The sequence below is a fragment of the Lissotriton helveticus genome, chromosome 3_2 (genome assembly GCF_964261635.1).
Source record: "Lissotriton helveticus chromosome 3_2, aLisHel1.1, whole genome shotgun sequence".
Classification (NCBI taxonomy): domain Eukaryota; kingdom Metazoa; phylum Chordata; class Amphibia; order Caudata; family Salamandridae; genus Lissotriton; species Lissotriton helveticus.
This window is the reverse complement of record NC_136062.1, coordinates 349,737,923-349,750,439: the sequence shown is the minus strand read 5'-3', so window position 1 is coordinate 349,750,439 and position 12,517 is coordinate 349,737,923. Positions and strand designations below refer to the sequence as shown.

Sequence of the window (12,517 nt, the reverse complement as noted above, 5' to 3'; positions counted from 1 at the left end):
GAACCCAGTATTGCAAGTATTCATTATATTACTGCACACAGTAAAAGGTATTGCACAGAATTAGTGTGGGGAATTTGTGATCCGTATTTAGAGGTGCCAGTATAAGTGGTTTTAATTATGCCAACTGTGCTGTGCAGTCTCCTAGAGATTGCATTTTAGTGCAGGTAGGATGGAACTTTCCATCCCGCATGCGACCTTTAACGATTGCACATGCAGCGCTATATTGGTGCTAACTTCCTTGGGCCGGTTGAGCAGATCCGTCTGTGTTAATCATATATTCATACTGATCCAGAGGCAATATTTAATTATTTGGAAGATATTGTAGCATGTATTGCAGGAATGCTTGTGTCTTCCAATTTGGTCGTACCTGTATTCTACATCTGTTGCAGTGAGAGAATTAGCCCATTCTATCCATCCCGGATGTAAAACTTTAGCGTAAGGAACGCTTGCCTTTGTCGCAGCCTATAAGGCTGGAACCGGAGTCACTACTACTATTGGTATCCTCTGAGCCAGTGCTCGTTCTCTCACTACAGCAGTCTGTACTGCTGTCATAATCTTTTCAGTGGATGCGATACGCATCTCAGCATGTGTGTACAAGTGTGATTTGAATGCAACTGGTACTGTTTCACCTTCATTATATGTTAAAAAAGTGTACCCAAATTGACCCGCAATTATACGGATCACCATGTTGTGTACATTTACGCGTGTCTGTAAGTGTTTGGAAGCTATCATGTCAGCTTGTAAGGAAAGTAGTATATCTGTTTGTTTCTGTGTCCACTTCTGGCTGAAAAATTAGGTTCCATTAAATCATACAAAGCTTTCACTCTTTCTGCGTAATCCAAAATGTATGTTCGACCAAAATTTAGGTATCGCAGTATTGATTTTACATCTTTTAATGATCTTTGAGGTTGGAGCAGTGCGCATTTTCCCAAAAAATTGTCTGCCAGGATTTTTCCTTTACTTGAAATCTCATATCCTAAAAACAGGACACTGAGGTGGGCTATTTTTGATTTTTTAAAGTTAAATTTGTAGCCCTCAGATGCAAATCCCAAAATGATGGTATTCACCCTGTTCAGGTGTTCATCTAGGTCATCGTCCGTCAAAAACATATCATTCACATAGGACAATGCCTCTTCATCCAATTTTTGCAGTAACTTTGTTACTCTGGCCGGGGCTGTTCCTATACCCTCTGGGGAGTCAACAAAATTGCCCTGGAACCCTAGTGCTGAGAATGCTGATAGATACCTGCTTTTAGGCACTATATTTTGGCAGAAAAATCCATTTGAGATATCAAGTGTTGTTTTGTATTTTTTCCACTCAATGTTATTCATTAATGCCACACTGTGTGAATTTTGGACTGCAAATTTCTTAGTTTAAGCTTTTAAATGTCTGTAATCTAAAACTAGACAATATGAATTGTCGGATTTCATTACTGGAAACAAAGAATTGTTCATTGATGAGGTGCAATTTTCAATTACCCCTTGGTATTCAAGTTGATCTAAGATCTTCCTGACCTGTTTTTTAACTTCTTGCTTGATTGGACACTGCCTCTGTGCAGTTGGAGTATTTTTTAAAGGAATTACATGGTGGCTTGAATCCTTATCCCATCCAACATGGTTCTTGTATAAAGCTGGAGCCTGGATTACCGCCCACTCCTGTAATATGTCTCTTGCAAATGCCTGAGAATATGATCTGGGAATGCTGGTAGAATTACAGTTTCTCCTTATGGGCAATCCATGACGAATGTTGGCGGCCAATCTCATTCACCTAATAAAATGTCATAGCCAAACATAAGGTTTCCCAAAAGAGACATCTCACTGTTCTACATTTGTCCCCCTCCATCTGGAGCGTTATTTTATATACTTTACGTGGGACACTTACTCTAGTTTCAGTTGTTCCCACCGTGACATATTCATTCAAGTTGGCTATCACCAGAAATTCCATCAGGTTCCGGCGAGCTATTGTTACTTCTGCCGCACTGTTTAGCATCATTTGAGCCGATTCTCCGTTCAGTAGTCGGGTCCTCAGAATTCTGGACATGTCTGACCTTTAGACCTGCAACCTTTTTCTTTTTGAACTGTGGCTTTTACTTTGGCTTCTCTTCTTTTTTAGAAGTGTAATCCTGAGCGTACTGCTTGTCTCTGGACTTTGTATGATCTTCTTATCTTTCTGACCGTCCTTCCCTCTCTGAGTTTTCCCTATTCCTGAGAATATACCTCTTTTCAGAGGGCTCCTGTGGGGTTGAGATCTGTTTCCTTTAAATATTTGTTGTTTATTATTATCCCTCTTCTTTATAGAAGAAGCAGGTAGCTGCTTGGTAGTGTCCTTTTCACAACTGCCTATCAGTTGTGGTGTTAAAGCTTTACTACTACCCAAACTGTCTCTGCCTAATTCTGCATATGCAGTTTTAATTATTTTTGGTAGTTCATGTTCATGTTCTAAAGTACTGAACTCCCTGAGGCATTAGTGGATAGCCACTGAAGCTGCTTCCCCTTTAATATTAGCAAGTATTATGGCTGACATCTGGGTATAGTTACCTAGAAACTTCATTCCTACGTTCACAGCAGGCTCTGCTACATACTTGCTCTGTATTTGTCTCAATACATCTGGTATCACTGCTAATGAAGCAACACCATGAGTCCTGGTATAAATGGTAGCAAAGAGCATACCCCAAGTGGTACAATCCTCTACTTGTGGTGTTATCCCCATGGGCAAGCAGATTGTTAGTATTCTGTGTTTTTCATACGGGATAGTATTTGTGAATACTGCCTCTAGCTGCGTTATTTTTTGAGCTATTTTTTGAGCTATCCAGAATGGCATTTGTTCCCATTTTGTGGGCATTCTGCCCATCACTGTGTGTAATGTTTGTAGTGTGATTTTATTTGCTGTACCCTGAGATTGAGTTCCATTCATTGTAACTATTGCTGGTTGAACTTTGAACGTTCTCATGAAAAATTGCATCAGGTTTCTATAGATTTTAATTAAATCTTTGTGTTTTATGAGTAATCTTCTGGTGGCATTGTGTCAATATCCTCTTATATGGGGTAGGGCGCCTTTAAACCATTATATTTGTTCATGGTACTTGAGCAGAACCTCTTTGTCCTCCATGGCCAATATTCCACTGGTGCTTCTCCTGCTGAGTAAGAATTAAATGTTTTTGTTTGTGCATTTGCTGTTAGGAATGTAACCCTCAAATAAAATACCTTTGTTTTGTTTGAATTGTGTGCCTCAATCACGAAAACTACTAAGCCACCCCTATCTGATAAACCATTTTCTAACAGTGTCAGTGTGACTGTATGTCTGAGTTTTCAGCAATCGGAATTGCGTCTGCATCTTCTTCTCCGGCTGAGATGTGTAGATCTACTCTTTTGTTATCTCTGTCCTCAGTCATTTTTGTAAAGAAGACGTTTGTTCAAGGGCACTAAGATAAAGGTTTTTATGCACAATTTTAGGAACACTTAGACCTTCAAGATTGTTTGACCAACAGCTAATAAATACGATTTTTCACCTACTTAGCTGTGGTGGAGTTTGTGCCCACCCACTCTAGACGTCTCTGGTGTTTTGTGAGTAAGGGTCTCTGAGAATAGCACAACTGAACTACTCAGATTCAGCTGTTAAATAAGTACCCAATCAATGTTGGTGGCACAATGTTGTGTAGTGCCTATAGACCCTATGTTAGATCTGCACGTTCGGATAACAAACTGTGAGTTTGGTGGCAGACTAGTTCAGAGGAACACAACCGGATATGTTAACCTGTTTGCATTAGCTAACTCACAGTGCCACTAGAATTTCTGTTATCGGGGAGAATAGTTTCTGGCAACCTCAGAGCATGACAACACTGATCCCTCAGAATCGTTGAAACAATATACTACTTTTCCCTCAGTCAAGTTCAAGTTTATTTCACGTTTATTCGGACCATTGGTCCACAAATAATACATATCTTTAGTAAAAATTAATCTGAAAGTACTTTTCATTAACACGCATAAATACATTCTAAAAACATATTCAATCTGCAAACCCACTATTACCTAAATTGCGGGTAAACTATTTGCTAAAACTCATTACAAAGATATAAAAATGCCTTCACTTTTTGCATAAATTTCCCCATAGCCACGGCAATATCTAAATGGGTCATTTCAGTCATCAGAGTCACAGCCTGGGTCCTTGTTTTAATCTCATATTTCATAAATATTGCTTTTAAGAACATAATACGTAAGTCCATCGCTCGTTCCAGATGCTCCTGTATGTTCCAGCCCCTTGACCTCACTGTGGGCCTGCTTTTGTCTTTTTGTCTACACTGACCGTTACTAGGATCTGTGATCCTGCCTATGACCTTTTCAATTAATAATAGAAAATCCCTGATAACCTGACCGGGACGTATGTGAAAAAGTGAAATCAGAAAGAGTATTTGTAGCCCTGAAGAAGTCCGGCAACGGACGAAACGCGTCGGCTATTTGCAACTATCAAGAAAAGAAAGAATACAAACTGAATAAAAGAAAGAAAACCAAAGTCACAACACTGTGTGTCTTTTGTGAACGTTTGGGAAAACTAATACTATGTTCATCTGTATGTTCTTTTCTAAACAACTGTTTTGCTATGGTGCATGATTTCTGAAGGGTGCTGTCCAATTTCAAAAATCAGTTTCTTGGGTGGTAGGTTGCCTATCTTCCCTGAGGCCCGTGTGGGGATCACGTGTCTGGACTGAGCACCTTCAACTCCTATATAGTGTATGGTACTTCAACAGTAGTGCAGATTTTTCCTTATATTCCCAGCTCTCTTGTCACAACCATATCAAACCTATTTCACCACTGCCGCAAGGCGACTGGGGCGGAAAAGCGGCGGACGGTCGTTCCGTCCGCCGCGGACTCCCCAGCCATCCTAATGTGGGGGGGGGTCATTTCAGTGCGGAGGGCGGGCGGATTACCCCCGCCAGGCAATGGTGGCTACCGACAGCCTGGCGGGGGCAATCCACCCGCCATCCTAATGGGCCCCTAAGTATTCTTTCAATTTTCCCAAATTGCCCTTATATTCATGATCCTTTCCCTTCTGTATATATACATTTATGATGCATATTCCCTCATAGCGGGGGTCTACCTTCTGCAGTAGAATTCTGCAGCCTAATACCCACTCACAAAGTAATTTTAACCTTTCATTTTTCCTAACTATCTGTGAGGAGATCAGCGTTAGTTGACCCCCTGATGGCCTCCCCAGATTATTTTTCTTTGCTGCTTTGGAGTGTTGTGCGAATCCTTCTGTAACTAAGGATTCTAGGGTATCGTCACACAGCCACGTCTCCTGTAGGCACACAATATCTTTACTCTTTATAATTTTGTCGAACTCAATCTGTGCCGATATTTTCTTGTAACCATGTATATTCCATGATATGATTGATAGGCTGTGTGACGACCCATGCTCCTAGTCGATTTCACTGAGAAATCCCTCCTCATCATACTCCCTAATTCTGGGGTTGCTAGGGCTTTATACCTATTTCCGGCTAACACATCTTCTTCATACCCTGCAAATTCACAGTCATTTACAGTAATTGCAATATCCTCCTTATTATTCCAATTCTAGTTAATTGACCTTATCTGCCGTAACCCTAGACCTGCATGGTTCGTCAGGAAATACTGTCTCTGTATTTCCTCCTTTCTTACCAGTCTAATCCCCTCCTTTTGTAACTCATTTTTTGCTTTTTCCACCGCAACTTTCACCCAAGCAGAATTAAAAAGGACCTTAGTCACATCACCCCCTGTGCTGCTTGTAACAAACCCTACTTCTTTAAGGTCCTCTGTGCCAATGCTCCTAAGACTTGCACAGTTTGCCATAGTGAATAAAAGTTGAGATTGATTTAATGGGTTTAGTTTTCAAACTTTTTTCCCGCCTTTACCATTATTATCCGGTTTTAGGAAAACCCATAGATCTTGAGTACTTGCTTGCCTAGACCCATAGGTATCCCCCTTAAAACTGGCTTCTCTTCTCATTAACAAATATTCTCCCTCATCATTTTCAATCAGGGCCTTGCTGCACATTGGATTTCCTAAAAATCCTGAACTTACTTGTCTCGATGGCCTCCTTTTTGTACTTTTCCCCTCTTTGCCCTCCATCTCCCTTATTGTAGGTACCAGACCACTTTTATTGATCTTTAGTCTTTCTAAACTTTACCAATGTTCTTCCTGTTCCATTAGGGACTTTACCTTATTCTCCTTTCGTCTTTGCATGTTTTCCCTCTCTTTACCTACTTGTTCCATCTTTTCTCCTTCCCCTCTTCTCAACTTCCTGACAGGATATTTTATAGACTTCTTTTTGTGCGAGCAAACCTCCCTTCTCTGAAATCTACTCGTATAATATCTCATTTCACCCCATTTTTTCACAATCATTGGCTGCCTGGATATATATATATTGATGGTCCTCTTTCTTTGAAATTGGGTCCCTTAACGCATCTTCCTCCTCCTCTTTTCTACCTACCCCCTCCTGATTTCCACCAATCGGTCTAACTAGAGCCGGCATTAAACCTCTAATTTGGGTCAGCTCATCCAAAATTGCTTTGGACTGCTCCCCTTGGGTTTTTAAAAGATCATTATTTAATACAGAGACCTCTAGCAAGCCTTGCAGGGTTTTTTGAAGGATTCACATAACCTCAAGCATGGAGGTACTCAAGGTTCCTGTAACCTCAAGCCCATGCAGTGGTCAGTGAAATTGTTCATTTCCTAAACCAAAAGAGCAGTCCACACCCACATTCTCCTTAGATTGCGTAATAATTCCATTTAGGTCTTTTGGGCGTATTTCTTTACTACTTGTGGGTACATCTTCACCTTCGTCCTCAATTTCACATTGAAGTGACCGCTGGAACATTCTTGGCGAAGAAGACAGTCGTGGATTCAGCGGAACCCCAGATAAATTAAATATCGACTGATTCAAAGAAGTTAAGTCATCATCACTCCTAACCTCAGAGTTTGTATATGCCACAGCACTTGCCTCCTTACTAGTTACATCATTCCCCTTAAAATGTCTTCCCAAAAAGTCTTTGATCGAGTTTGATACTGATGAGCCACCCCTTTTTACTTTGGCTACGCTGATTTGGGTGTTAGTAACAAGAATTGAATATTTCTTCCAGCAGGCTCACTTAACACCGATTTTGGTTTGCCTATTCCACTGCCTTCTCCGGTCTCTGAAGTGTTCTTCTCGGACTTTTTCCCAGTTTTTCAGTTTTTACGGGCTCTTACATTGGCCGGTGCCATTTTATTAACTTCTCTGCTTTTTTGGACTCTCTCGGGGCACAGGGCAACAATGGTAAGGCCTGGTTGAGTGGTACTTCTCTGACCCCCGTAATTACTGGGGAGAACAGATCCTTTTTACCAATCTTGATTTTATAATTTGAAAACTAAAATTGCCGCCAATATGTATGGATAAAAATCATAGCCTCAATTGGTGAAACAATTACAGCCTTTTCCCTCAGTCACTCGTGCTCACTTAGTTGGTCTCAGACATACACCGAATTAATAGTCTGGGCATTTCAATAAGGATTTATTGAACAGTTGTTATTCTAGTGTAAAATAGATATGCTGTAGCAACCATTAGACAGTAGCAGAGATACAGTTCTACCATTTTTCAGTAATCTTGAATGTATATAAGTACATAAAACACATGATAAGAAAGTACGTACTCCTACAATGTCTCCCTAACTAGATGTACCTAAATGTACCTGGCATCTGTGTAGGTGTTATGCCAGGAACGTCTTGAGACTAGAACCTAGTTTCGGAAAGTACACCAGCAGTGGACTTGATTGAAAAACTTTAGCCTCCAGAAAAAAAAAATTGGGAATGAAACACTACCAGCCTGCAGCGGGAAAAGCCATAATGACCGTCGTCTGGTTTGCATGGCGCATTCGGCTTCCAAACAACAAATGCCAAAATAGATTTTCGGTTGTAAATAAAGGAACAAAAAGGTGTGCATTTGCACAACAAGATGTCTTGCTGGTCAGCAGTAAGCACCAACTTTAGTTTTGAATATGAGATTTGCATATAAATGTAATACTTTCTACTGCCTGCTTTAAGGATGGTTTCAACCCCCTTCTGTTTTCTGCACTCTGGCTATCTACACTTTTGACTGTTGCCCTGGCAACAGCTTAGTAAAATTTGATCTGTACGCATGCTTCTTTCCAAGTCAAGCCTTACAGTTGCATAACTGACTAACAGATTGGAGGGAAACAACCTTTGCGCTATAGCTTATCAACATTGCACTTCATGTTGACAACACAGTTTTGAAAACCCACAACAAATCTATTCCGATCCATTTGCAGCAGAGATAAAACTAAAACTGACAAACTACAGACCCAGTAAAAGTTTCAGGCACGCTGATAATGGCTGAGATTTTACCTGTGGCAGATGATCCTTACCTCTGCCAATATAAAGGATTCACTTTTGTAAAGAACGTGTTTAATCCAGAAGTTGTAGATTTGTTGGAGAAATTTGAAGTAAGAGACAGCAATATATTCCAAGTTGCATATCCAAAGTCTGGCACAATTTGGATGCAGCAGATCGTAAGTCTTATTTGTAATGAAAATTATCGGAATGGAATAGAAGATTCTACAAATGCTGCTCGATCACCGTGGATTGAATCCAACTTTAGTAATCAAGATTGTAGCAAGAGACCCTCTCCACGTCTCTTCACTTCTCACCTGCTATATTACCTTGTTCCGAAAGATCTCAGAAACAGACGAGGAAAGGTTATCTATGTAGCCAGAAATCCAAAAGATGTTATGGCTTCGTTCTGCCATTTCGAACACATGATCAGACAGGCTCAAGAGTCACCCAATTTTGAACATTTTTTGAAGAAGTATTTAGCGGGGCATGTGTTTGCTGGGACTTGGTTTGATCACCTCAGAGGCTAGTATACCAACAGCGGGGACTTCAATGTTCTCTTCATTACCTATAAGGAGTTGATTCTGGACTTGCGATTTGCAGTAATCAGCTGGATGATCAGGAACTGGACAAAATTGTGAAACAGTCGACATTCAAAAGCATGATGGTGGACTCAAAAAACAATGCCATGCCAGTTGATTTTTAAAAAAAAGACAAGGGAAATGTACTCGGAAAAGCAGGCTATGGATTTCAGAAGGTGTCCTATATGGGGGATCTGTAATTTTGACATGAACGGCTTCCCATACATGAATGTTACAGATCTACAGCCATACTGAGAATGAGGATTAGACTTACTTTTCATATGTAAATGTAGGTAATATGAAAAGAAAATATGAATTGACACCCTGAAAAAGAGGATTGGTGCATATCTAAGTTTAACTTTGGTGCATAGACATGTCTCTGAATGAGCCGAAAACCACCAATTCAAATGTAATTCATCAGTCACAAAGAAAGTAGCTTTATTTAGTGGATTCTCTGAGCATCCAAAACTGTTAATTGTTATTGCTATTCATCTGTTTGGCTGCATTTATTAATTAACACCATTGGGTTTCTAAATTGCTTTCTACAGGCACCGCTGGAGACTGGAAAAATATAATGACCGTAGCACAGAGTGACATGATTGACAAGATTTACCAGGAGAAAATGGGAGATCTACCAATCAAATTTATTTTTGACATTCCAAGGGAAAACCAGGCATAAAATTACACAACATACTTTGGGGTCGATTAGGATGGCGGACGGAAACGGGTACTGTCCGCCATGTTCGGGGAAATTTAACTCCTGGCAGCGCCGCGGAGAATCCACGGTTGCGATTAGGATATTCATGTCAAGAAACTCCGACCGCGGCGGACGGATCAAATCAAACGCCGTCCGCGGTGGACGGAACACATCTAACACCGTCCGCGGCGAACAGACCCAAATGAACACCCACCGCCGCGGACGGACATGACCGCGGAAACAGCCACATTTAACGCCATACCTGTGAAAACCCCGTGTCCGCAATTAGGATAACGCCGCCTGTACCACGGTACGCACAGCCATCCACGTCCGCGGCGGAAAGAATGCAACGAGAAACAGACTGCGGAAGGCCAACACGAACAACATCCCTACCGTCAAACCAATGTCAAAAAGTGTGCCGCCAGTAAATAGCAAACAAACGAAAAAGGACAACCCCCCCCTGAAACACCAACACCAATCACAAGCCACTATGACACCCCCCCAAGTACCCAATAATGCACACTAGTCAACACACCCACCTACCACCTGACTGCCAACAACCATTGAGACACGACTATAAAATGACACCCACCCACTACCACAATCCTTTGCATCACAGCATTGCTGCTAGCAAGAGCCCCTATACGATCTACAGCATACTCAAATTGAAGACACACAACCACCACCCTACCACACCCACCACACAAACACCCACTACACCATTCCTACACACCACACACCTGCACCCCCAACTCACTCAACCCACCCACTGAGCACCACACACCATGGCACCCAAAAAAAACCCTAAATTCACGGACACCGAGTTCAAGGTAATGGTCGATGAAATAGTCCGTGTTGAGCCCCACATATTCGGGGCCAAAGTCCAGCAGACCACCGTGGCGCAAAAGAATCACATGTGGGACAGAATAGTCAGTCGGGTGAATGCGTCAGGGACCGTGCCAAGGACAAAGCACGAAATACAGAGTCGTTGGCATGACCTGAAAACCAGGGTGAAAGGCATCCGCGCCAAAAACCATGCGAGAGCCATTCACACTGGCGGCGGAACACCCCCGGAGCCCATACCCTACACCGATTGGGAGGAGAAGGTGCTGGTTATACTTCACCCAGAGAGCCTAGACGGACTTGAGGAAGGAGAAGAGGCTGATAAGTACAAACCAAGCACCACGATCAGTACGACATGGTCAGCCTCACACAACTGAGAAGACACATCTCCCAGGCCCCAACCCATTCACGTCGGACACATACTCACCAAAATGTAAATGGCTACCAACATGCCCCCATGTCCACAGGGAGGGTGGTGTAGGGTGTTGGAGGTTGGGTGTGTGGGGTGTGTGAGAGGTCACAACTACAACTCCCAACAGGCCCCCATGTCCACAGGGAGGGTGGTGGTGGTGGCTGGGGTGTGTGAGAGGTCACAACTACAACTCCCAACAGGCCCCCATGTCCACAGGTAGGGTGGGGGTGGTGGGTGGGGTGTGTGAGAGCTCACAACTACAACTCCCAACAGGCCCCCATGTCCACAGGGAGGGTGGTGGTGGTGGCTGGGGTGTGTGAGAGCTCACAACTACAACTCCCAACAGGCCCCCATGTCCACAGGGAGGGTGGTGGAGGGTAGGGTGTGTGGGGTATGTGAGAGGTCACAACTACAACTCCCAACAGGCCCCCATGTCCACAGGGAGGGTGGTGGTGGAGGGGGGGGTGCGTGAGAGCTCACAACTACAACTCCCAACAGGCCCCCATGTCCACAGGGAGGGTGGTGTAGGGTGGTGGAGGGTAGGGTGTGTGGGGTATGTGAGAGGTCACAACTACAACTCCCAACAGGCCCCCATGTCCACAGGGAGGGTGGTGGTGGAGGGTGGGGTGTGTGAGAGCTCACAACTCAAACCCCCAACATGCCCCCATGTCCACAGGGAGGGTGGTGTAGGGTGTTGGAGGGTAGGGTGTGTGGGGTGTGTGAGAGGTCACAACTACAACTCCCAACAGGCCCCCATGCCCACAGGGAGGGTGGTGGTGGTGGCTGGGGTGTGTGAGAGGTCACAACTACAACTCCCAACAGGCCCCCATGTCCACAGGGAGGGTGGTGGTGGTGGGTGGGGTGTGTGAGAGCTCACAACTACAACTCCCAACAGGCCCCCATGTCCACAGGGAGGGTGGTGGTGGTGGGTGGGGTGTGTGAGAGCTCACAACTACAACTCCCAACAGGCCCCCATGTCCACAGGGAGGGTGGTGGAGGGTAGGGTGGGTGGGGTGTGTGCGACTGGACACTGAAATGTATACAAATTGATATGAACATGTAATGTCCACATTACTGACCTGCACAATCTTGTCCCTCAGGTGATCGTAATCTGACTGGGGAAACCAGCACCCGGCCGCAAGACTCACCTCACACCCATACCGGACTCTCTGGGGACGATGACACAGGCAGCACCGGTGCGGAGGATGGTGCGGGCCCAAGCAGACAGCCAGGGCCATCTGGCTCACAGGGAATCCCGGCCCGACAACCGTCGCATGTGTAACTCCAGCGACACCGGCCTCAGTGATCTGCAGAGTCACCACCACCACCACCAGTACCACCCCTCCTGCCTGTGCCACCCTGCCTAACCCACCGCACGACGCAGGTCCATCGGCCTCCCACCCAAGGAGGGTGAGTGGGCCACAAAGGAGAGAGGCGAGGACACAGCAGGCAATCAGGCGATCCACACTCCGCCGCACTGAGGAAAAACACCCACCCCATCCTGTGGCAGAGTCCCTTGAAGCCCTAGCCAGGTGCCAGGCTTCATACGACCGTGGCCAGGAACAGGCAGATCATGCCCACCAGGACTCGGTGGACAACACGAACATGTTGCGCGAAATTTCGG

The 12,517-nt window shown here is 44.1% G+C and overlaps 1 long non-coding RNA gene and 1 pseudogene across 1 annotated transcript in view; both read left to right on the top strand.

The window, feature by feature from the left end:
* LOC144826319 (uncharacterized) overlaps positions 1 to 12,517 on the top strand; it is a 552,161-nt gene that overhangs the window by 227,156 nt on the left and 312,488 nt on the right. The gene's annotated exons all lie outside the window — the stretch shown is intronic.
* On the top strand, positions 8,338 to 9,620 carry LOC144826317 (amine sulfotransferase-like; annotated as a pseudogene).